General features: G+C 37.5%; 1 pseudogene; it reads left to right on the top strand.

Annotated features, from left to right (window-relative positions):
- Positions 1-13,190: 13,190 nt before the first annotated feature.
- On the top strand, positions 13,191-21,804 carry LOC133105002 (lithostathine-like; annotated as a pseudogene).
- Positions 21,805-22,593: the final 789 nt, after the last annotated feature.

The raw sequence follows: 22,593 nt of genomic DNA, 5'->3' as shown, positions 1-22,593 counted from the left end.
AACAGAGTCCATGACTTTTCACTGGCTGAGTCCTTGGGAGGAAAGAGGAGTCTTTCTTCTTCTTGCTGGGTTCTGCTATTGTCACAGGGCATGAGCACTTCCCTCACTTGCTTTATGTCTCACAAAATCTTCCTCCCTATTCTTGGGGTTAAGGAAATGTAAACAGTTTTCCTGGAGTTGCATGGCTCATTAATTAGGGAGATTTGTCAGTTTTTACACAGAGTAAATGCTGAAGAAGGCTTAGAACCAATCTGAAGATTTTGGTGAATTTCCAAAGTTAATTTAGAACTCTGCTTAAGCCACAAGCAGAAAATGATATAAGTGCTAACCACAAGTTAATCCTCAAGAATGTTTCTAAATCTATAGACCAACACTTGATCCCTCTTTTCAGACTGACTTCTAGATATAATTACAGACTGATCCCTAATTTTGTGTTCCTTCTTACCTCTAGCCACAGCCACAGACTGAAACTTACACCATAACCTGTTTCCTAAATATATACCAGTGGAACTAGGAGGTCAGGTAAGGGTTTGTTTGCATTAGTGTTATTGAGTCCCATTTCAGGGGAGCTACAACTCAATGACCACATCTGACATATTGTCATTAATTGGTTTAAACTTGGGAGAGAACATCTCAGAATATAAAAGTGTTTAGATGACATTCATGGGAAAAAAAATAAATCATCTACTCCAATGAGTGGTTACTGAAGACCTTCAATGCGCAAGGCTCTGCACTAGGTGCTATAAAAATTTAAAAGATGAGTAACACTCAGTTTTTGCAGAAATGCTTTGAAACACATTTATTCGTGAATGATAGAGTCACAATAGTCTGTCTTGAGGAGAACATGGTGATAAAGACAGAATGAGGCAGAGGAAAGTAAGGATGTTAATGACTATGCTATTGGGGTGAATACTGAGGTTTTTGTGAGGATGACACCATGTCATGTTTTATCGGAAAATTTTACTTCTTATATAAAACCTAATAAATATTTGTATTCATTTTCTATAGCTCCCATAGCAAATAATCACAAATTTAGCAACTAAAAACAATACACTTTTATTATCTCACAGTTCTGTATTTGAGAATTCTGGGCATAGCATGGCTCATCTGTTTCTCTGCTCCAGGCTTCACGAGGCTGAAACCAACGTAGCAGCAGGGCGGCATTCCTTTCTAGAGGCACTTGTGATGAATCTGCTTCCCAGCTGACTCAGGTTGTTGGCAGTATTCAGTTCCTTGTGCTTGTAAGACAGAGGTCTCTGTTGCCTTCCTGGCAGTCAGCTGGGGTCTGTTCTCAGTTTCTAGAGAATAACAACATTCCTTAGCTCATGCTCCCCTTCCTCCATTTTTAAAGCCAGCAATAAAGGGTCACGTCCTTTTCGCTCTTAAGGTGTCTCTGTCCTCCCCTTCTGTCTAATCTCTCCTGGCTTCCTCTGCCACATGTCTCTGACTGACTTTTCTGTCTTCCTCTTCTTCTTTGAAGGGTTCATGTGATGTGCCCACCTGGATAATCCAAGACTACTTCCCTATTTAAGAGCAGATACATGGTAGCCTTAATTACAAACGTCCTTACAACAGTACCTAGACTAGTGTTTGATTGAATAACCAGGGGGCAGAAATCTTGGGGGAATATCTTTAGAATTTGTCAACCACAATGTTCAACAGAGCTCCTGCACTGAAGAAACGCTGATTTGTTTCTTCAATGTGAAGGCCATAAATCATAGATTCTCTCGGAGCCAGAAGCTTTCAGAAAGTGGTATAAAATGATGGGAATTGCTGATCACTTACAAATATAAAGGCTGAAATGATTTTGCTGTTTAAATGTCAGTTTCCTTTGAAGCCATGGATCAGAGATGTCAACTATGTGGTTAAAAAAATCAATGCATTCCTGAATGATGATCAGTTAGAAGGGTTATAAATTGCATGTATGGCTTCCGAGAAATGGATGGGGAGACCTGCCCAGTATATTGACTATTTTGTCTTTGAAATGTAGCCATTTCATCAATTATGATGACTTCTTAGGCAGAAGAAGCCAGATTTATGACTGTGATTGGAGGAGACGGTACAAACTTTTACTGAGCTTTGACTTGGGACCAGAAATTGGTGAGTCACTTTCACACTCATAATGTATTTTGGCTTTATGTTTGGACAGAATAGGTGGCTCTGTGCCTCCCTGTGCTTTCCTACTGGACAGGGCCAAAGGAGGTGAAGAAGTGCAGAGGTCTGGCAGGCCCATGCAGCCAAGCCTGGCTGTGAGGCTGCTCCTTTTAGGAGGCTGACATGGGAATATATATCATGGATGGAGGAAACAAATATGGTCATTGTTTTGAGCATTGAAAAAACACTTCTTGATTTCTCACATTTACATTGCTTCCTATTTGGATAGTATACTCCAGGTCTTCATTAAGGTGGAAGGAAAGCATGCTAACTTCTCTTATAAAATTTTACCTTGGAAACATGTGCCACAGTTTTAAACCAGGGAAAATTGGATGCAGTGTTTTCCCTTTAGAGCCTTACACAAAATGAGGGTATTTTATTTTAAAATATAATTATGGTTTTAAAAAGTGTTTTGATTCTCTTGTTTGTTTTTATTATGAAGCAGGGCAATGCCTCTAGTCACATTTATTATAGAGAGAGGACTGGAGCTCTCCCCAGGGAAAGCAGCAGTTGCCCCAGAAGAAGGGCTGCATTGCTAAAAGCTGGATATATATACACACACGTGTGTGTACATGTGTGCATGAGAAGTTTTTCTACTTCTGGTTCCACCTTGGATTCCCACTACCACTCCCTATATATGAAAGTGGTCACTTTTATTATCCTCCAAGAGTTTCTTCATGCATATGAAAGCAAATATTAATATAATTTACTATCCTCTTTTTATACAAAATACAATGTACTCTATTTGTACCTTTTATTCACTTATAATAATCTCTTAGGATTTTTTTCTCATCAGTATAGGAAGAGCTGCCATGTTCTTTTTTTATGGATATATAGTATGGATTTTCAATTCTTTACTTGCTTTTCAGAAAAACAAAATAAAACAAAACTTTAAATCACTGAGTATTTCATTCCCAGATGCGTATCTAAGAATAGAGTGTACATGTATATGCTACAAGGCATGTATTAGAATGTTCCTAGCAGCACTACTCACAAAGCCAAATGCTGAGAATTACCCAAATGTCCATTAACAGAAAAAAAGTTAAATAAATTACAGTATATCCATATCATGAATACCATACATCAATTAGAATGAACAATCTATAAGTACACAAAATATTTTAGATGTATCTCACAAACACAAAGTTGATTGAGAGAAGCCAGACACAAGATGGCACATCTTTTTTTTTTTTTTTTTTTTTTTTTGGCACATCTTTTATGATTTCATTTATGTCAAGTACAGAAGGAGGCCTAAATTATTTAAGTATCTGAAGTCAGGCCTCTGTGGAAGAAAGCACAGGTGGATCTTCTGGGATGCTGATACTGTACTATTTCCTGATCTGGGCTCTGGAAGCACTGATGTACTCAGTCACTGAAAATTTGTTAAAATATTCCTGTATCATTTGTGGACTTCTCTGCATATATATTATACTTTAATAAAATGTAAAAAAAATTGAAAACAAAATGTTTTTTATTACTCATTTGGTGATTGTATTAGTTTTCTATTTGGTGATTGTGTTTTCCATTGCTGCCTGAGCAGATTACCACAAAGTTAGATTCTTAAAACAGTTTAGAAGTCTAGGTATGACATGGACCAATCAGAGAATTCTGTTCTGTGCATTTGAAGGACTGAGGTCTCCATTTCCTTGTTGGCTGTCAGCCTCTCTCAGTCCCTCTGAGGACATCTGTATTCTTTTTTGCCCCCTCCACCTGTAAACCAACAATGGTGCATAGAGTCCACTGTGCCTTTCCTTTCTGCCACATCTCTCTTCCTCTTCTCTTCTGACTTTCATTTCCAGCCAGAGATGGTTCTCTATTCTTAATGGTTCATGCAACTGTACTGGATTCATCCAGAAAATACATGATAATCTCCCCATCTCAATGTCCATAATGTTAATTACATCTGTAAAATTCCTTTTGTCATGTAACCTAATATATATAAACTAATGTGATGTCATGTAACCCTGGGACTCATAAGTTCCAAGGATTAGGACATGAACATCTTTAAGGAACCACTATTCTACCTGACCCAGCAATGCAATCTCACCCTATCTGAACTGCCCTGCCCTGACCTGAAGATACTTAGATATTATGGTCTTTATATATCCTACTTAATGTGATTTTTCAAACATATTGCTGCAGAATGTTAATGTGGTTGATAAAGAGGTGCTGTCCTAGTCTGGGAATGTCATGTAATGCACAGTTACCGTATTACCTTTAAATCCAAAAGTTCTGAATTATAAAACACACTGTGCTCAGCGACTGTGGATCTGTATTTCATTGAAAGGAGATACCATAGTTTATTTATTCTACTCCTTTGATACATATTTAGGCTATTTCTATTCTTTTCCAGTTACTAATAGCCTTATAATGAGCAACATTGAACATATTTAATTTTGTATACATGCAATGATATTCGTATAATAAATATCAAGGAAAAACCCTCTAGGATCAAATGGTACACACACTGTATATTTTGATAGATATTGCCAAATTGCACTATGGAGGGAGAGGCAGCAAACTAATTTATCTTCCCTAGCTTCATATATGAAGATTCCGCTCCCTCACATTCTTGCTCACATAGTGTGCAATCGAACGTCTAGATCTTTGTCACTCTGAGTCAGTATACTTTTACTTTAATTAATAAAATTCATTTTCGAGAAGTTTTAAGCTTATCAAAAAATAGAGTAAAAAGTACAGTGTAGTTTAAATTTGTAACTATTTTATTATATGTGAGCATATTTGTAATAGATCATTCATATTTTTATATGTTTAAAAAAATTATATTTCCTTTATTGTGAACTATTTTTTCATATTCTCTACAATTTTTCTACTGAGTATTGGTCTTTTAAAATTGTTTTATGGGAAATAATTGTATATTTGTTATATTTTTGGTATACGTTAGAAATGGTTGTTCCCAGGTTTGTCTTTCGACTTTGATATTTTATTAAATCTCTTGCATTAAAGTGTTTTATTTTTATGTAAAATAAGTTACCAATTTATTCTTTTGTATTTTATAGATTTTTATTCATACTAACAAAAGCCTTCTGTGGATTACCTATACGTATGAATTATGAATACAAGTTCTAATTCTGACCATAACTCCTTATCAGTAACTACATACAAGGGTTGGCTACATCCCAGTCAAGGCCACCATAGACTATATGGGTTAGCATATTAAGGTTTTCTAACTTGCATATTCACAAATCCTACAGCTATAGAGATGAAGATAACAAGGGAATCATGTTCACTAATTATACATAGGACCAACATATTAGGTTTCATTCAGTATTAAAATCCTGAACTCAGATGGTATTTGTTCACATTATAGGGTGGCATCTGTCACTGTGCTCTTCTTTACTTGAAGGATGAGTCTTTGTCCAGATGCAGGGACTTCACTCAGATGAAATGCTTTGTTTCAGGTCTAATTTTCAGTCTTGCCCTAAGCAGCCAACATAGAGAGACAAAAAACATCAATACTAGGAAAGTGAAACTGAGAGGAATGTATATTTCTGGGCTTTCTTGCTCTTATGCTCTTGCTTATGAAAATATTTGGGAATCAGCTTGTGTTATAAGACAGGAGAAGGGAAAGGGTGGGGGGAAATATTGAGGGAGAATTAGCAAGTGTTAGAAGAAGGGAATATCCTGGGGAATCAACATTAGATTTAGGTAGAAGGAGGAAAAGGATGAATAAAATCTAGGGGAAATGACAGATGTTACAAAGGAAGAGATGTCATTGTGGAGAAAAAGGAGGAAAGTCATAGAACCTGGAATAACCTGGAATTTGAGATTGACATTAGACATGGCCCTAGACCTGGAACTGACCTAAGACATGTCCACTGGATCACAGATATGGACCTTTACCATAAACCTGTATTGAATATAGACACTGGAATGGAACCTTCAGTCTTTTACCTGTGCTTGGAACCATGATTTTGAACCTGGACTTCAGACCAAGACCTAGATATCAGACCTTGATCTTGGACCTTAATCTGAACTTATTACCTGGACTTGGGCATTGGAATGAAACATAAGACATATAATTTGAACCTGAATTTGTCCAGAAAGTTGAATCTGATCTTAATCATGCTCCATGGTTGTAGACTTGGGATTTAGACCTTGACATTGATGTAGAGATTTAATCTTAGACATGAACCTTATATCTCGACCTGGACCTGACCTTGGACCTGTACTTCAATTCTAGACATAGATGTGAACTTGAATTTTAGAAATTTACCTTGACCCTGAACCTGTGCCTTGTTCTGGATGTTGAATCTGGAACTCATAAATGGATTTGACCTAGATCTTGGACCTGATAATAGACCAGATCCTGGATGGGGAAAATATACCTTGGACCATGACATTGGACTGACTTTTGTCCTAAGATATGTGAACTTTGGACCAGCACTTGGACTTGAACTTAGACTTAAACTTGGTCATAGATATTGACTAAGTACCTATACTCTGGACATGGACTTTGGACCTGGAACTTGGATCTGCATTTTCTAGTTCCTTGCAGAAAACCTTCAGTTGGAATTTGGATTCAGATCAACTTATTATCTGTCTGCTAAGATCAGATCAGGTCCTTTCTGTCTTATGTTTTAAAAATCTTTATACTTGTCTTTTCAAAGTTCTTACCATACTATAATCAATTGTGTTATTATTTGATTTTTCATTTTATATATACCAGGTGTTTATATAGAAAACTTCAGTCAGTGGGCAAAATCTTGCACACTGCCTGTTTCTTTATGGCCCATGAGCTTAGAATTTTTTTCTTTTTTTTTACATTTTAAGTAGTTAGAAACAATCAAAAGAAGAATATTCTGTGTCACATAAAAAGGACATGAAATTCAAAGTTTAATATCCATAATTAATGTTTGACTAGAACACAGACATATCCATTCATTTACATATTGTCTTTGGCTGCTTTCATGTGTCAATGGTAGAGATGAATACTTATGACAAACATGGTGTGGTCTACAGAGACCAAATTATTTACTATCTATTCCTTTATGGAAGAAGTTTGTTGACCCTTGTCTTACACAGTAAAGATGAAGGTCATATTTGTCATTATTAGCACTGTATTTGGATTTCAGAGGTTTTTTTTTTTTCTTATTTTATTTTGGCTGTGTTGGGTCTTCATTTCTGTGCGAGGGCTTTCTCTAGTTGCAGCAAGAAGGGGTCACTCTTCATCGCGATGCGCGGGCCTCTCACTATTGCGGCCTCTTTTGTTGCGGAGCACAGGCTCCAGACGCACAGGCTCAGTAGTTGCGGCTCACGGGCCTAGTTGCTCCGCGGCATGTGGGATCTTCCCAGACCAGGGCTCGAACCCATGTCCCCTGCATCGGCAGGCAGACTCTCAACCACTGCGCCACCAAGGAAGCCCTCAGAGGTTTTTAAATGTGATAAGTTACATCTTAAAGTCAACAAAATACAGTAAATTTCCATGAGTACAGAAATGAATATATCCTTTTGAACTACTTACATGAATAAATACTACACTGCAGCTAAAATCAATAAATAAGGACTATCATCTCAGTGTAGACAGATTTTTAAAAACTAAGGTCAAATGAACAAAAACATTTTAGAATGTTATATAAAATATGATACATGTATATAATAGGAAATATTACATAGTATGAAATAGTATGAAATAATACTACACATGTTGATTTATACATCTATAGTAAATTATTAAAAGCCTAAATTGGAAGAATGATCAAAAATTCATAATGGAGAAGTAAGAAGAGAAGTGGAACTGAGGGGTGATGCAAATAGACTACTATTGTATTTTCTGTTTATTACTTCTTTTTGCTCCTTTATTTCTCAAAAAAATGAAGATATGAAGAAATACATCAAGATATGAACATAAAGAGAAAGGAGTAAAAATGTATTTGATATAACTTTCTGAACCTGAAAAAGGAAACAGATATCCAAGGACAGGAATCACAGAGAGTCCCAAACAAGATGAATCCAAAGAGACCCACATGAAGACATCATAATTAAAATGGCAACATTTAAAGATAAATAGAGAATTCTAAAGGCAGCAAAAGTAAAACAAAGAGTCACATACAAGGGAACCCCCATAAGGCTATCAACTGATTTCTCTGCAGAAACTTTGAAGGCCAGAATATATTTAATGTGCTGAAAGGGGAAAATCAACAACCTAGGATACTCTATGCAGCAAGGTTATCATTTAGAATAGAATAGAAAATAAAAGACTTCTCAGAGAAGCAAAAATAAAAAGTTCATCAATACTAAACTGACCCTAAAAGATGTGTTAAAAGGCCTTCGCTAACTGGAAAAAAAAAGGTAAACAAAAGTAAGATTTTATAGAAAAGGGAAAATCCCACTACTAAAGGTGACTACATTCTGAAAGCTGTGGATCAACCACTTAAATAAGCTAGTATAAAGATTAAAAGACAAAAATTGTAAAATTATTTATAACTACAATAAACAGTGAAGGGATTAACATGAAGATGTAAAATATGACATCAAAAACACAAAACATGGGGGTGAAGATTAAAAAAGGTAAATCTCTTAGAATATGTTTGAACTTAATGACTATCAGTTTAAAATAAAATATAATTATAGGTCAACATATATGAACCCCATGGTAACCATAAATCCAAAATTTACAATAGACATAAACAACTAGAGAGAAAGTAACACAAACCTACCGCTAAAGAAAAACATCAAACCACAAGGAAATAAACTAAAAGAAGAAGAAAGGAACAGAAAAGTACTACAAAAACAACCAGAAACCAAGTAACAAAATGGCAGTAAGTACATACCTATTGATAATCACTTTAAATGCCAATAAACTAAATGCTCCAATCAAAAGATGTGGCTGACTGGACAAAAAACAAAACAAGATCCATCTATACGCCACCTACAAGAGACTCACTTCAGAGGTAAAGACACAATCAGACTGTGTTAGCATATGTGATAGGATGGAAAAAGATATTTCATGCAGATGGATACAAAAAGAAAGCTGGGGTAGCAATACTTATATCAGACTAAGTAGACTTTAAAACAAAGTCTATAAGAAAAAACAAAGAAGGGCATCATACAGTAATAAAGGGATCAATACAAGAAGAAGATATAACATTTGTTAACATATATACACCCAATACAGGAGCCCTTAAATATATAAAGAAAATATTAACAAATATAAAGGGAGAAATTCACAAGAATGCAATCATAGTAGGGGACTTTAATACCCCACTTACATCAATGGACAGATCATACAAAAGGAAACCAGTAAGGCAACAGTGTTCTTAAATGACACAAAAGATAGTTGGACTTAATAGATATCTACCGGACATTATATCAAAAAACAGCAGAATACACATTCTTTTCAAGTGCACACAAAATATTCTCCAGGATAGATCACATGCTAGACAACAAAACAAGTCTCAACAAATTTAAGAGGATAAAAATTATATCAAGGATTTTTCCTACCACAATGGTATGAAACTAGAAATCAATTACAGAAAGAAAAATGGAATAAGAACAAACAGGTGGAGACTAAATAAAATGCTACTAAAACAATGGGTCAATGAGGAAATCAAATAAAAAATCAGAAAATACTTTGAGACAAATGAACATGGAAACATGACACTCCAAAATCTATGGGATGCAGCAAAAGCAGTTCTAAGAGGGAATTTTATAGCAATAGAGAACTTCCTAAAGAAACAAGAAAAATCTCAAACAACTTAACCTACCATCTAAATGAATTAGAAAAAGAACAAAGTCCAAAGTCAGCAGAAAGAAGGAAATAGTAAAGATCAGAGAGGAAATATATAAAATAGAGATTAAAAAATTAGAAACGATCAAAGAAATGAAGAGCTGGGTTTTCGAAACATAAAATAAATTGATAAACCTTTAGCCAGGCTCACTAAGAAGAAAAGAGAGAGGACCCAAATCAAAAAAATGTGAAATTAAAGAGGAGAAATAGCAACCAATAATTCAGAGATACAAAAAATCATAAGAGATTACTATGAAGTTATATGCCAACATTTTGGACAAGCTGGAGAAAATGGACACATTTCTAGAAAGATTGAACCTGCTAAGACTAAATCAAGAAGAAACAGACAATTTGAACAGATTGATCATGAGTAGTGAAGTGGAATTTGTAATTAAAAACCTCCAAGCAAACCAAAGTCCAAGATCAGATGGCTTCACATGGGAATTCCACCAAACATGTAAAGAAGAGCTAATACCTACACTTCCCATGCTTTCCCCCAAAACTGAAGAGGATGGAACACTTACAATTCATGTTATGAGGTCATCATTACCCTGATACAAATACCAAGGGCACTACAAAAAAAAAAAAAGAAAGAAAGAAAGAAAGAAAATTACAGGCCAAATTGATCTTTGATGAATATAGATGCAAAAAGCCTCAGCAAAATATTGGTCAACCAAATGCAACAATATAAATAAAGTATTATAAGCCATCATCAATTTGGATTTATTTCAGCAACTCAAGGATGATTAAATATTCACAAATCAATCAACGTGATACACTACATTAACAAAAGGAAGGATAAAAATTACAGATCATCTCAATAGATGCAGAAAAAGCATTTGAAAAAATTCAATGTCTATTCATGATAAAAACTCTCTTCAAAATGGGTGTAGAGGGAACATTGCTCAACCTAAAAAAAAGCCATTTATGACCATCCCAGAGCTAACTTCATACTCAATGGTAATAGACATTTTTCCAAAGAGGTAATGCAGATGGCTAACAGGCACATGAAAACATGCTTGATATTGTAAATTACTAGAGAAATGCAAATCAAAACCACAATGAGATACCTCACACCTGTCAGAACAGCTGTCATCAAAAGGTCTACAAACAACAAGTGTTGGCAAGGATGTGGAGAAAAGGGAACCCTTGTACACTGTTGGTGGGAATGTAAACTGGTGCAGCCACTATGGAAAATAGTATGGAGTTTCCATAAAAAACTAAAAATCAAACTACCATATGATCCAGCAATTCCATTCCTGGGCATATATCCTCAGAAAACACTAATTTGAAAATATATATGCACTCCAATGTTCATAGCAGCACTGTTTACAATAGCCAAGATATGGAAGCAACCCAAGTCTCCATCAACAGATGAATGGTAAAGTAGAGAAATATTACTTAGTCATAAAGAGAACGAAATTCTGCCATTTGTAGGAACTTTGATGGACCTAGAGAATATTATGCTTAGTGAAATAAGTCAGGCAAAGAAAGACAAATACTGTATGTTATCACTTATATGTGGAATCTAAAAAATAAAACAAATGAACATATATAGCAAAACAGACACAGACTCACGCATGTAGAAAACAAACTAGTGGTTACCACTGGGGAGAGGGGAGGTGGGAGGGGCAAGATAGGGGTATGGGATTAAGGTATACAAACTACTATGTATAAAATACATAAGCAAAAGTAAATATTGTAGAGCACTGGGAATTATAGCCATTATCTTGTAATAACTTTTAATGGAGTATAATCTGTAAAATTACTGAATCACTATGCTGTACACCTGAAAATAAAATAATATTGTAAATCAACTATACTTCCATATTTTTTTTTCAGAAATATAAACACTGAACCACAGGACTAGAAGGATCTAGGAAGATAGTTTAATCCTAAACTCCCCATGATACAAGGTAAGAAAGTCCCAGGTTGGGAAAACTACTTGCTCAATGTCACACAATAAGTTGGTACCCAAAACATCCTTGGAAATACCCTGAAGGCACCAGTTACATATCAGATGAAATAAAAGTTATAAGTATATATAACCACTAATCAGAGGGCTACCAAAAAAACCCCATGATGAGAACAATGAGATATCATCTCATACATATTAGAATGTATACCATCAAAAGACACAAATATCAAATGCTGGCAAAGATGTAGAGACAAGGGAACCCTAGTACACTGTTAGTAGCAATGTAAATTGGTGCAGCCACTATGGAAAACAGTATGGTGTTTCCTCAAAAAACTAAAAATAAAACTGCCATGTGATCCAGCAGTTGCACTCCTAGGCATATATCCAAAGAAATTAAAAACACTAATTTGAAAAGATACATGCACCCCAATGTTCATAGCAGCATTATTTACAATAGCCAAGATATAGAAGCAACCTAAGTGTTCATCAATAGATGAACCGACAAAGAAGTGGTGAATATGGAATTTTGCTATATGCAGCAGCTTGGATAGACTTGGAGGGTATTACGTATTATGCTTAGTGAAATAGATCAGACAGAGAAAGAAAAATACTGTATGTTGTCACTTATATGTGGAATCTAAAAAATGAAACAAATTAATGAGTACAAAAAAACAGAAATAGATTTACAGAGATAGAGAAAAACTAGTGGTTTTCAGTGGCAGAGAGAAGAGGGGAGGAGCAACATAGGGGTATGGGATTAAGAGGTGCAAACTACTATGCATAAAATAAATAAGCTACAAGAATATATTGTACAGCATAGTGAATATAGCCAATGTTTTATAAGAAATTTAAATTGAGAATAATGTATAAAAATATTGAATACTGATGTTGCACAACTGAAACCAATATTGTAAATCAATTATACTTCAATAAAAAAGGAAAGGAAAGCAAAGCAATATGGTTAAGGAAGTATTTCTTCTTTTTATTTTTATTTGCTGCCAAAAGAAATGTGAGCACTGGAAATGCAGTTCAGAGCTGCAGAATTACCACCAACAAACTAAATATAATTGGTGGTAATCTGTTGGAAACATAATCTTAATTATTTCTCAAATGAAGAACACCTTGTATTATGACCAGTTTATCCTAAAAGAAAAATAAATAATAGCCAATAGCCTTTATAAAATACTCAGTAGATATGTTAGAAGAATAAACATGAAATACAAGAGTGAACTGTCCCAAACCAACGTGAGACATTGAAACCAAATAAAATTTGACACGATTTCCTGATAAAAACTTTATTGCCCCCAATAACTGCATAGGTCATAAGATAGTTACTGTTAATTACTAGTTACTATTCATTACGGGAATATGACTAACAAAATTCAAGCAGCTGTGGTATCAGCTTTCCAATACACTGATAACTTTCCTTATTGCCTGAGGGACTTTGAGGTTTGTCCCGTTTGCCTTGTTTCACAAAGTACATGGTATCTTTATATTTTATTCTTTTCCATTTCTTCTGATAGGCTTAAGATAAGATGAAAGGACTAAACTAGCATCCTGAATATTTGGTTAATATATCCCAAATAGTGTGCTTTAGTGATGTCTTCAATAAAATATGTTCTGAGGCTATTTTTGAACTTGGCTCTGCTGAGTCATCTTCACATATTGACACCCTTGGAAGAAAGATACTGGATTCCTGCAAAGGGATCATTTACCCCTTGTATTATCTAGGAATAACCAACTGAGGCTTATCTGCAAATATTAATATTATTGGACTTGGAAGGTAATAGGAATAAAAAGTATAGCTTGGATACCTTATTTTTTGGTAAAGAAAACTTAAAGCTGAGACTTGGCTAATATAAGAGGAAGAATTCCTCTCTTACCATTAAGAATTATATTGTAAATAATCAAAATCTAGCTGTGTAAATATAGTATTTGAACAAACAACTCAGACTAGTTAATAAGGACATTATGAAGTAGAGAGAGAAAAACTTAAAAATAAAAAGAGTGAAACACATGTCACACTCAGTGATATTGGCAAATAAGGTCCCTTTGTTCCCCTAACTTTTATCCAACTATTATGTGCATTTGCTATTACTATCATATATTTTTATCTACTGAAATTTAGATGGAGTGTAAAGTCAATGATAGAGGCACCACCAGAGGCTGAGGAGCCTGTGGGGATGTGCTGATCCAACTGGAGATGAGGTTTGGTCCAGTTCATTGGTTCCCAGTGACTGGCAGAAATTCAAAACACATAGTTCTCGAAGCAGATGAGGATTAGAAAAATACCATGAGAAGAGTGAACACAACAACCAGTAGGATAACTCTTGGATAAGTGGAGGACAGTCCAAGGTCAGAAGGAGATATGGTACCTGAGGAAATATCCAAGGAGGGTATCTAAGTCAGATAACAAGCCAAGGTCAGAACAAGAGGCTGAGATAGTCTGTTTGCTGCAGTAACTTATGTTGGGGTGCCTTCTTGGTCCCCTTCTCTAAGAATTAGGTCTCATCTACAGGTCCTATTTAAGAGGTGAGTGCAGCTCCCATAATAATACCAAGTGACTCAAATTCCTTGCCCCAACTGATTGAATGGGAGTGAATACCCAGGCCTACCTACACTAATCAGATATTGTACTGAAAATTAATTTGTTCACTGAGAATACAGTCAATTTTTAAGTCCATGAAGTGAAAAGTTTAGGAGAACTCTAATGAATTAACCATGTTTGATCACTCTTCTTGTATCACCAAGGCAAGGAAACTGATGGGCTAAAAGAATATGAATGAAAGCCAGTGAAATAAAAAGAAAAGGAAGGAGAGCATACCCTCATTTTCTGATTTTGTTCTTCCTTTGTCTAGTACTTCGTGAGACTTGGCTATATGCCCTAATCTTGGGTGCAATGAGATAAATCTGTGTCCTTCCTAAAACATTCCTTTTTGGTTGAGTGAGTTACAATGCATGTTAGCACCTTATATGCAAATAGCTTAAACTAAGTGAGACTGAAAGAAGCCTGTGTCCTATCTCAGTCAAGGCACCTTTGAATTCTCAACAACCTAATAGGAGTATACACTCTAGAAGAGGACACAGGGGAACTCAGGTACCGGATATGATACAAAGTTTCTCATACAAAGTTTGTGTGTTGAGGGCTCACACACAAATTGGAGGATCTTTATCTTCCCTCCAAATTGAGTGGGGATAGTTTCTAGAGAGAGGAGGTAAGAGATTATAAATATTAGGGGAGAGGGACAATTTTATCAACTGTGTCAGGAGGAGTAGAACTCTGGACAGCCTGAAAGGCACAAAGTTATGGAGGGCTCAATGGGACAGAATGGATACAGGGGGAGGAAAGATGGAAACTGCTTCCCTACTTTTGTTCTAGACTTCTAGATGGAAAACTTCATGATTGTTTACCAGGGGAAGAAAATTTATAGCATAGTTCAGGACACAAACTGGTCAGCAATAAAGACTATGAATTTAGCAAAATATCCTCTGTGATCAGTAACTAAGGAACTTGAGCATGGTTGTAAGTACAGTAGACATGTTGATTGACTTGACAACAGCTATTCTTTTAAATTCTGCTAACAGAACCCCAACTTTGCATGAAAGACAGTATGTCCAGTCCTAGGAGGTGAATCCTGATTGGTCAAAGTAAATTATGACAATTTTGAGACCTTTTTTTGGGGGGGGGGGACTAGAACTGCAACCCAACATTGGCCAATAAGATATAAGACTACATTGACTAAGGGCTTGTGAGACAAATATTCCTCCATAGTAAGAAAGAATGTATAAGAAGGGAGTCTTTTTTTCTCCTCTTCCCTTCTTTCCTTACTGCACTGGAAATTGTTGGACAATGCCTAGGCTGCTGTGGTTATTTTGTGTCCATGAGGAAAAGACCAAGGTCATCATGGAGATCTCTACCTACAGTCCTGACATCTCTGAACTTCTGAATGTGAAACCTGAAAAAGCCTGTTCCCAGAATACTTAAGTAAATTAATAAATCTCTGTATTATTTAAGCTGCTTATGGTTGGATCTTTTGTTACAGCCAAAAGTATCATAATGCATACAGTAGGTGAAGGGAAGCAGGGACAACTCCACTGGAGGGAAGGAAAGTCCTAGCAAAAACAAAATCATATACAAAGTCAAAATAGCAGAAGACGCTGGGATTGAAGGTAAAGGTATAAAACTGAGTTCTGTAGAAAATTAAAGATCAGAGCCAACAATAGTTTGTCTAAGCAGATCAAGGGGACTAGGAAATATTTGCATTTGAATTTCTGTGATCAACATTATGCTGGGTGGGGTCAGTGATTCTTGAAGGCACAGTTGGGTTTCTACTCATTTCAAAGGCATGATGTTTGAATCTAGCATATAACCTTCTGGTGGGCTCCTAAATATGTTTAGGTCAACAAATAAATAACTTTAGAGTCCTTTTGTGGTGTAGTTTGATAGGACTAGACAAATCATCACCCAGTTGAATACCTCCTGGGCCTGTAACTCAGAATGTTAATGTTTAATGTTTTGCCAAACAACTGTATGTCATACCTTATAGAATTAGAGCTAAGAGTGTCCTTATAGATCATTTAAGCCAACTGGGAAAGCACATTAAACACTAAGTCTGGAGATACTGGGAAGAGAGCTCAAGATTCTAGTTCAGAGCAAAGATCTTGGGGGTAGTGGAAAACAGGAACGAAGTATTAACAAAGCTGGAATGAGAAAAACCTGGATGGGAGGAAGTGGCTTCAATAACTGCTGTTGTTTGCAAATCACCTTCCTGAGATACAAGGGGCATTGGGAGGCAGTCTCTCTTTAAAGAATGAGGGGCAACATAGACAACATAGCTAAGAAGGTATAGCAGAAATCAAAATCTGGTTTACCAACTTCATGTTCACTTCCTTTTCCACTTTATATCTATTGTTTAGTTAAAGCTCTAGCAAAGGATTATAATGGTGATACATAGGTGAGTTGAAAAATCAGAACCATCACTGGAAAGATCCCAAGGCTTCCCATATCAGCCTGCTGATGTGCTCAAAATCCCATCTGCTTGATAAATTAAATCACCTTCAACTAAAAGTCATGGATTTCTACTCATACTCAAGACATTCGGCATTCCTGTCAAGACAGTGCTGAGAGTGATCACTCTAAATAGACAAATAAACCTTATTTTCTTGGAGGAATGCTATTTCTTTTTTTTTTTTTTTAATAAATTTATTTATTTATTTATTTTTGGCTGCGTTGGGTCTTCATTACTGCATACAGGGTTTCTCTAGTTGTGGAGAGTGGGGGTTATTCTTCTTTGTGGTGCATGGCCTTCTCCTTGCGGTGGCTTCTCTTGATTCAGAGCATGGGCTCTAGGCGTGCCGGCTTCAGTAGTTGTGGCTCGCAGGCTCTAGAGCACAGACTCAGTAGTTGTGGCACACGGGCTTAGTTGTTCTGCGACATGTGGGATCTTCCCGGACCATGGCTCGAACTTGTGACCCCTGCATTGGCAGGCGGATTCTTAACCACTGTGCCACTAGGGAAGTCCAAGGAATGCTTTTTCTTTTTAAGTCACTAACTCCATAGTCTAGAGTGTTCTAGAGTTTTTTTTTTTTTTCCATTCCTGATTTTCTGGTAGTGAAATGACAGCAAGGACAGCTAAAGAGAGGGGAAAATTTTACCTGTGATACCTAAATCTTCCCTTTTTGTCTTCTGGCTCTCCCATGGGTATGTTGACAATTTCACAACTGTCCCTCAAATGATGTACTTTATTAATCGAGACAACATTAAAATTTACTTACTAGAATAGGTTGCTATGTATCTTTAGGGTATTTTAATGTAAAATGGTATCTTTCCCCCACAACACCGAGTTTTTCAAGAATTCAAGAACATACTCCATTTTGCATATGTGATTGCTACTATTTACTTCTTCTCAAATAATTCTCTCTCTCTCTCTCTCTTTTTTTTTTTTTGGCCATGCCATGTAGCTTGTAGGATATTTGTTCCCCAACCGGAGATTGAACCCAGGCCCTTGGCAGTGAGAGCACGGAGTCCTAACCACTGGATTGCTGGAGAATTCCCTGAAATAATACTTTTAATGTAGCAATATTACTTTTCAAGTCATCCTAACATGTTTGCATGATATTCTGTTTTTTTAAACTTTAATTTTCACCAAACTCTCACTATAGTTATATCCTTACATTTACGTATATTTTGGTGAAGTAATTCCATTCTTACTTTTTAACAAATGAATCTGTTGGCTGTCCTATCCTTCCTATTAGATTATTTGTGAGTTCTATTGACTTTTGGATTTAGAGGACATGAATCAACTACAAGCTGAGTTGCATTGACCCCTTCACAAAAGTCCACAGTAGACACCTGCACAAAATCTGACCTATTAAAATCACATGAGGGTCAGGGTTGTAGAGAATACCAGCCTAACTTTTCACCAGAATCTCTATAATAAACCTGAACCATATAGGTTCAGTGTCACAGAGTCGTAAAAACTCCCAAATCAGAAGTAAACCTGACTAATAAGTTTTTCTCAGTGCAAGCGAAGCTGATCACCCTCCCAGGTAGAATACAAAAGAAATGACAATTCTTCTACGGCCAATGACAGTTTGCAAGGCAGTTGTCATCAGCCCAGGGGAGTGAGCATCTCGATGAAGTAGAGATCTAACTTACAAGCAATGTAGGATCAGGTCTACAATTTCATCCATCTCTTGCTCTTACCCTTCCTTAACCCTCTCTCATTCTTCCTTTGACCCTGCATCATTTGACTCTAGTCCTCCTAGGTTTGAAATTCCTTCATTGCCTCTTAATATATCACATTATCATTATCCATCAGGGAAGTTACATCTCTCAGAAGACCAGCAAGACAAGTTTCTGCAACTCATTTTCCTTAAGATTTTGGCTCATCTATAGACTTGTGAGATTATTCTGAATTTTCCTTAAAACTAGCTACCATGTATAAGAAGCAGAGTTCTCTGCCTTTACCTATGTGTGATAGTTGTCATTCCCATACTCACCTCCACTTAACATCCAACATTTATTTAATTCTACTGCACAGTTAGAAAGAAATACATGTGTATGCCTACAGGAGTGAGCATTTGAGACATCAACCAGAAGAACTACTCCAGGAGATGTGCTCCTTAAAAGTTAATGCCTCATTTTGTGCCACAGTTGTCTAACAGGGAAGAGTCAGGGAAAGAATAAACTTCACCTGTTCCTGGCAAAAGTGCTGACTTGATAACGAGAAAAAGGCAATATCTGTGGCAATTCCCAGGCTTTGCTGGGAAGAGACTCCTCCCCATGGCAGGATCTCCTTGAACCAAAGCCAGGCTCCTCCCATGACCCCTGTCATGGCTCCACTTTCCTGTTATTCATTTCAGTGCCCCTCCTTCAAATCCTCTTATAAAAGCCCAGTCTTTTCTGCCCTGACAAACCAGTGCAGATCCCTGCAAGACAGGTAAGTGGGAGCTGAGAGAAGATGAGACCCCTGACAGGGGTTTCACCTCACACATTTCAGAGAAGGTATACAAGGATCCCTGTCCTCAGAGAACACAGGAGCTCTGAGACAGGGCAAAGGAAGTTCTGGGAGGTCTCAGGTGTAGGAGGGTATACAGATTTTCCAATTCTTTTGAGAAATATAGAAGGGGATGGATGCCATCAAGATGGATTTATTCTGAGGGGACTAGACAGAGGAAAAGACAAGAGGTACAACAGAGGGGTTCTCATGCCCTCTCTCTGACCACCCTTCCTTTAGTTCTCTGGTTGTCTCCTCACATCACAGACAAAATGATGCCTTCCATGGATTCTGCGCTCCTGCCTAATGCTCCTGTCTCAAGTCCAAGGTGAACTTTCTCTGCCTCTAGCACTGGTTTCCCAGTGTTTATTCAGGGTCAAGAATAGGAGGAAAGCTCCTGTGTGCTTACCATGGTAATGGTACATCCCCACACGACAACACTGCCTGAAATTCCTGTATCAACACTCTTTCCTTCAGGGTAACTAGTGGTGGGAGGCACCGCAGTAGTCCAGTAACAGTGGGATGAGATGATTTCCATTTTCTCATTAGAGTCTAATTCATGTGGGTAGATTAAGGAGGGTAAGCATAGAGTGTCATTAATGAGATGAGTAGGAGAATGATTGGAGGACCCAGTGTAAGAATAGTCAGCCCAGAGGAGGAGAAGCCTTGGACTTTTGAATAAAAGAGAAGAGTGAAAGCAAAAGAGATTATCTCTCAATTAGTAACTTTCATTCAAAATTAAAAAAAAAAAATTCTGGGAGTGTTGGCAATGGTGACAGGCAGTCAGGAGTTTGGTGTCACTGCTCCAAGCGCTGGCCTCATAGATGTTACCCAAGTTCACCTCCCCACTCCAATCCCCTCTCTCCATTTCACTCTATCCCTCTCCTTTATTTCTTCCTCCCCAGGGGAAGATTCCCAGAAGGAACTGTCTTTTGCACGGATCAGCTGTCCCAAAGGCTCCATGGCCTATGTGTCCTACTGCTATGCCTTGTTTATAACACCCAAAACCTGGATGGATGCAGACCTGAGTGCTAGGATTTGCAGTTAGGGGTGATAGTGAAAAGAAAATTACAGACCAGATTGTGAGGCGTGAGCAGTCTCATTATCTAGAGCTTCTTGAGCATGAAAATGAGCACCTCATCTTTTGCAAACACACCCCTTCTCACTTACCTCGGCTCTGCCTTTTCCCCAGCATGAGGCATCTCAAGCTCCTTCTCAGTGTCTCCCTTCTCCACACAGATGGCCTGCCAGAAGAGGCCCTCAGGCCACCTTGTGTCTGTGCTCAGTGGGCCTGAGGGATCCTTTGTGGCCTCCCTGGCCAAGAACAATTTGAAAATCCTCTCAGACGCCTGGATTGGGCTCCATGACCCCACAGAGGTACACTTACATCCTCTTTAATCTGTTACCTCCCAAGATGCTGTGGCCACCCAGGCCCCTCCCTATCCCCTGTGCCTGCCAAGTAAATATCCTAGAAATCCCTGGAGCTCAGGGGATAATTGGAGAAAATGGAGAGCCTTGAGATGAGCTGAAGAGCTGAGTTCTGTGCAGGTCTCTAGTCTCCAGGAAAAGTTAATCTGCCTCTTGTCAAGCTTTTTACATGATTCACACATCATGCCTTGTAATTCAGTTCTCTACGCTTCCCTGAGTCTGCACATACTGTGCTTAGTGAGTCCTAAATGAAGATTTAGGACTGACGCATTTTTCTCTTATAAAACTGATGTTATCTTCGAGGTTCAGATGTTAATCACAAATGTACCACTAAGTTTAGTTCGGAGAGTGACATGTTACTCTGAGAGGTTCCATTGGTTTTTGTGATCATTCACTTAGGAATTTGCCAATAGATTTAGGGAGAGTTTCCCAGAGGAGAGCTGTGGTGGCATCACCTGGAAGAGCAGAGCAAACTCCATGATGTTGCAGATGGGATCAGGCATTCCAGCTGAGGGAATCAGGCCAGGAGAACTCTAAAGGTGTTTCCACCTCACCTGACTCCATCCTCTGCTCTACAGGTCTCTGATCCCAATGCTGGTAGATGGGAGTGGAGTAGTACTGATGTGCTCAATTAAGTTGCCTGGGAGAGAAATCCAGCCACCATCTCAAACCCTGGCTACAGTGGGAGTCTGTCAAAAAGCACAGGTAAGAAACAGAAGAGGTCACTTCTGCCTAGCCTTTTCCCTCCCCTCATCTCCCATTTCTGGGTCTGGTCTTCAGAGAATCCTCCTGGGCTGGAACTGTAATATTGGCTTGTCTGTTCCCATCCCCTCTCTTCTCTCCTTTCTTTTTGTCTCTTTACCCGGGGTGGGACCCTGATGAAGATGAAGGAGAGCATTTAAGTCCTAGGCCAGAATCTGGGATGCATCTCCATTGGGTTCTCAAGCTCGACCAGTCCCGTTCACTTGAGTTCTTCTGTCTCTTCAGGGTATCTGAAGTGGAGAGTTTATAACTGTTATATGAACTTATCCTATGTCTGTAAGTTCAAGGGCTAGGTCAGAAGGGAAGTCAGCAACCTGAGTCTGGTGTGCAGTTCATCGTGGACTTGGAACCAACTGTGAAGACCCATCCCAGAAGGGGATATTCTCCCCACACCCCTAATCTAACCACCTTATTTTGACCTTTCCTCCCTTCCAAACTCATATCAGGCTCTTTTCTATGTTCTATAACCTGAGTTTTCAAGGTACTATAATAAAAATTTTAGTTTTCCATTGTTTGTCTTCTCTGCTTCATTCTCATAGACAAACGCTAGGGAGGAAGTGGGTGAGTGAGGGGAATTGGTAGGTCAATCTATGCCCAATTTCACTCAGGTCTCTGGGAAATAACTAAATATATATATATTCCTCTTGGCATATTTGTGGTGAGGTATGTCAGCACTGCTTCTGTAGGATGTAGGTTGTGTACATATAAAGACATTGCTCTCCCACACACTCTACTGCACACAAATTCCTAGGCAAGGTCTCTGATGGTATGAGGCAACCAGTTTAGGATCTGATGATGTTTAGAACAGTACTTCCTAAACTATCAGTGTAATAGATAATGATAAGATTTTATTAATATTCATAAAATAGAAATAAAATGAAGTAATTCAAAAATTAAATGGATAAAACACATATTTGAAATGCATATATAATTGTTTTGTTATTAGTTTTGACAGAAAAAATGGTAATTGTTCTAATTGTTGTACAATTTTTTAATGTCTTTCAGTTTCTGTACTTCCCTTGCCATGGTCAACTGGCATGAGTCCACTTAACTACATGTTGCCCTATCCCTAGAAGGCACTT

This window comes from Eubalaena glacialis, chromosome 14 (assembly GCF_028564815.1).
Source record: "Eubalaena glacialis isolate mEubGla1 chromosome 14, mEubGla1.1.hap2.+ XY, whole genome shotgun sequence".
NCBI classification, from domain to species: Eukaryota; Metazoa; Chordata; class Mammalia; order Artiodactyla; family Balaenidae; genus Eubalaena; species Eubalaena glacialis.
Note: the sequence above shows the minus strand (reverse complement) of the source record. Positions and strands in the feature narration are given on the sequence as shown.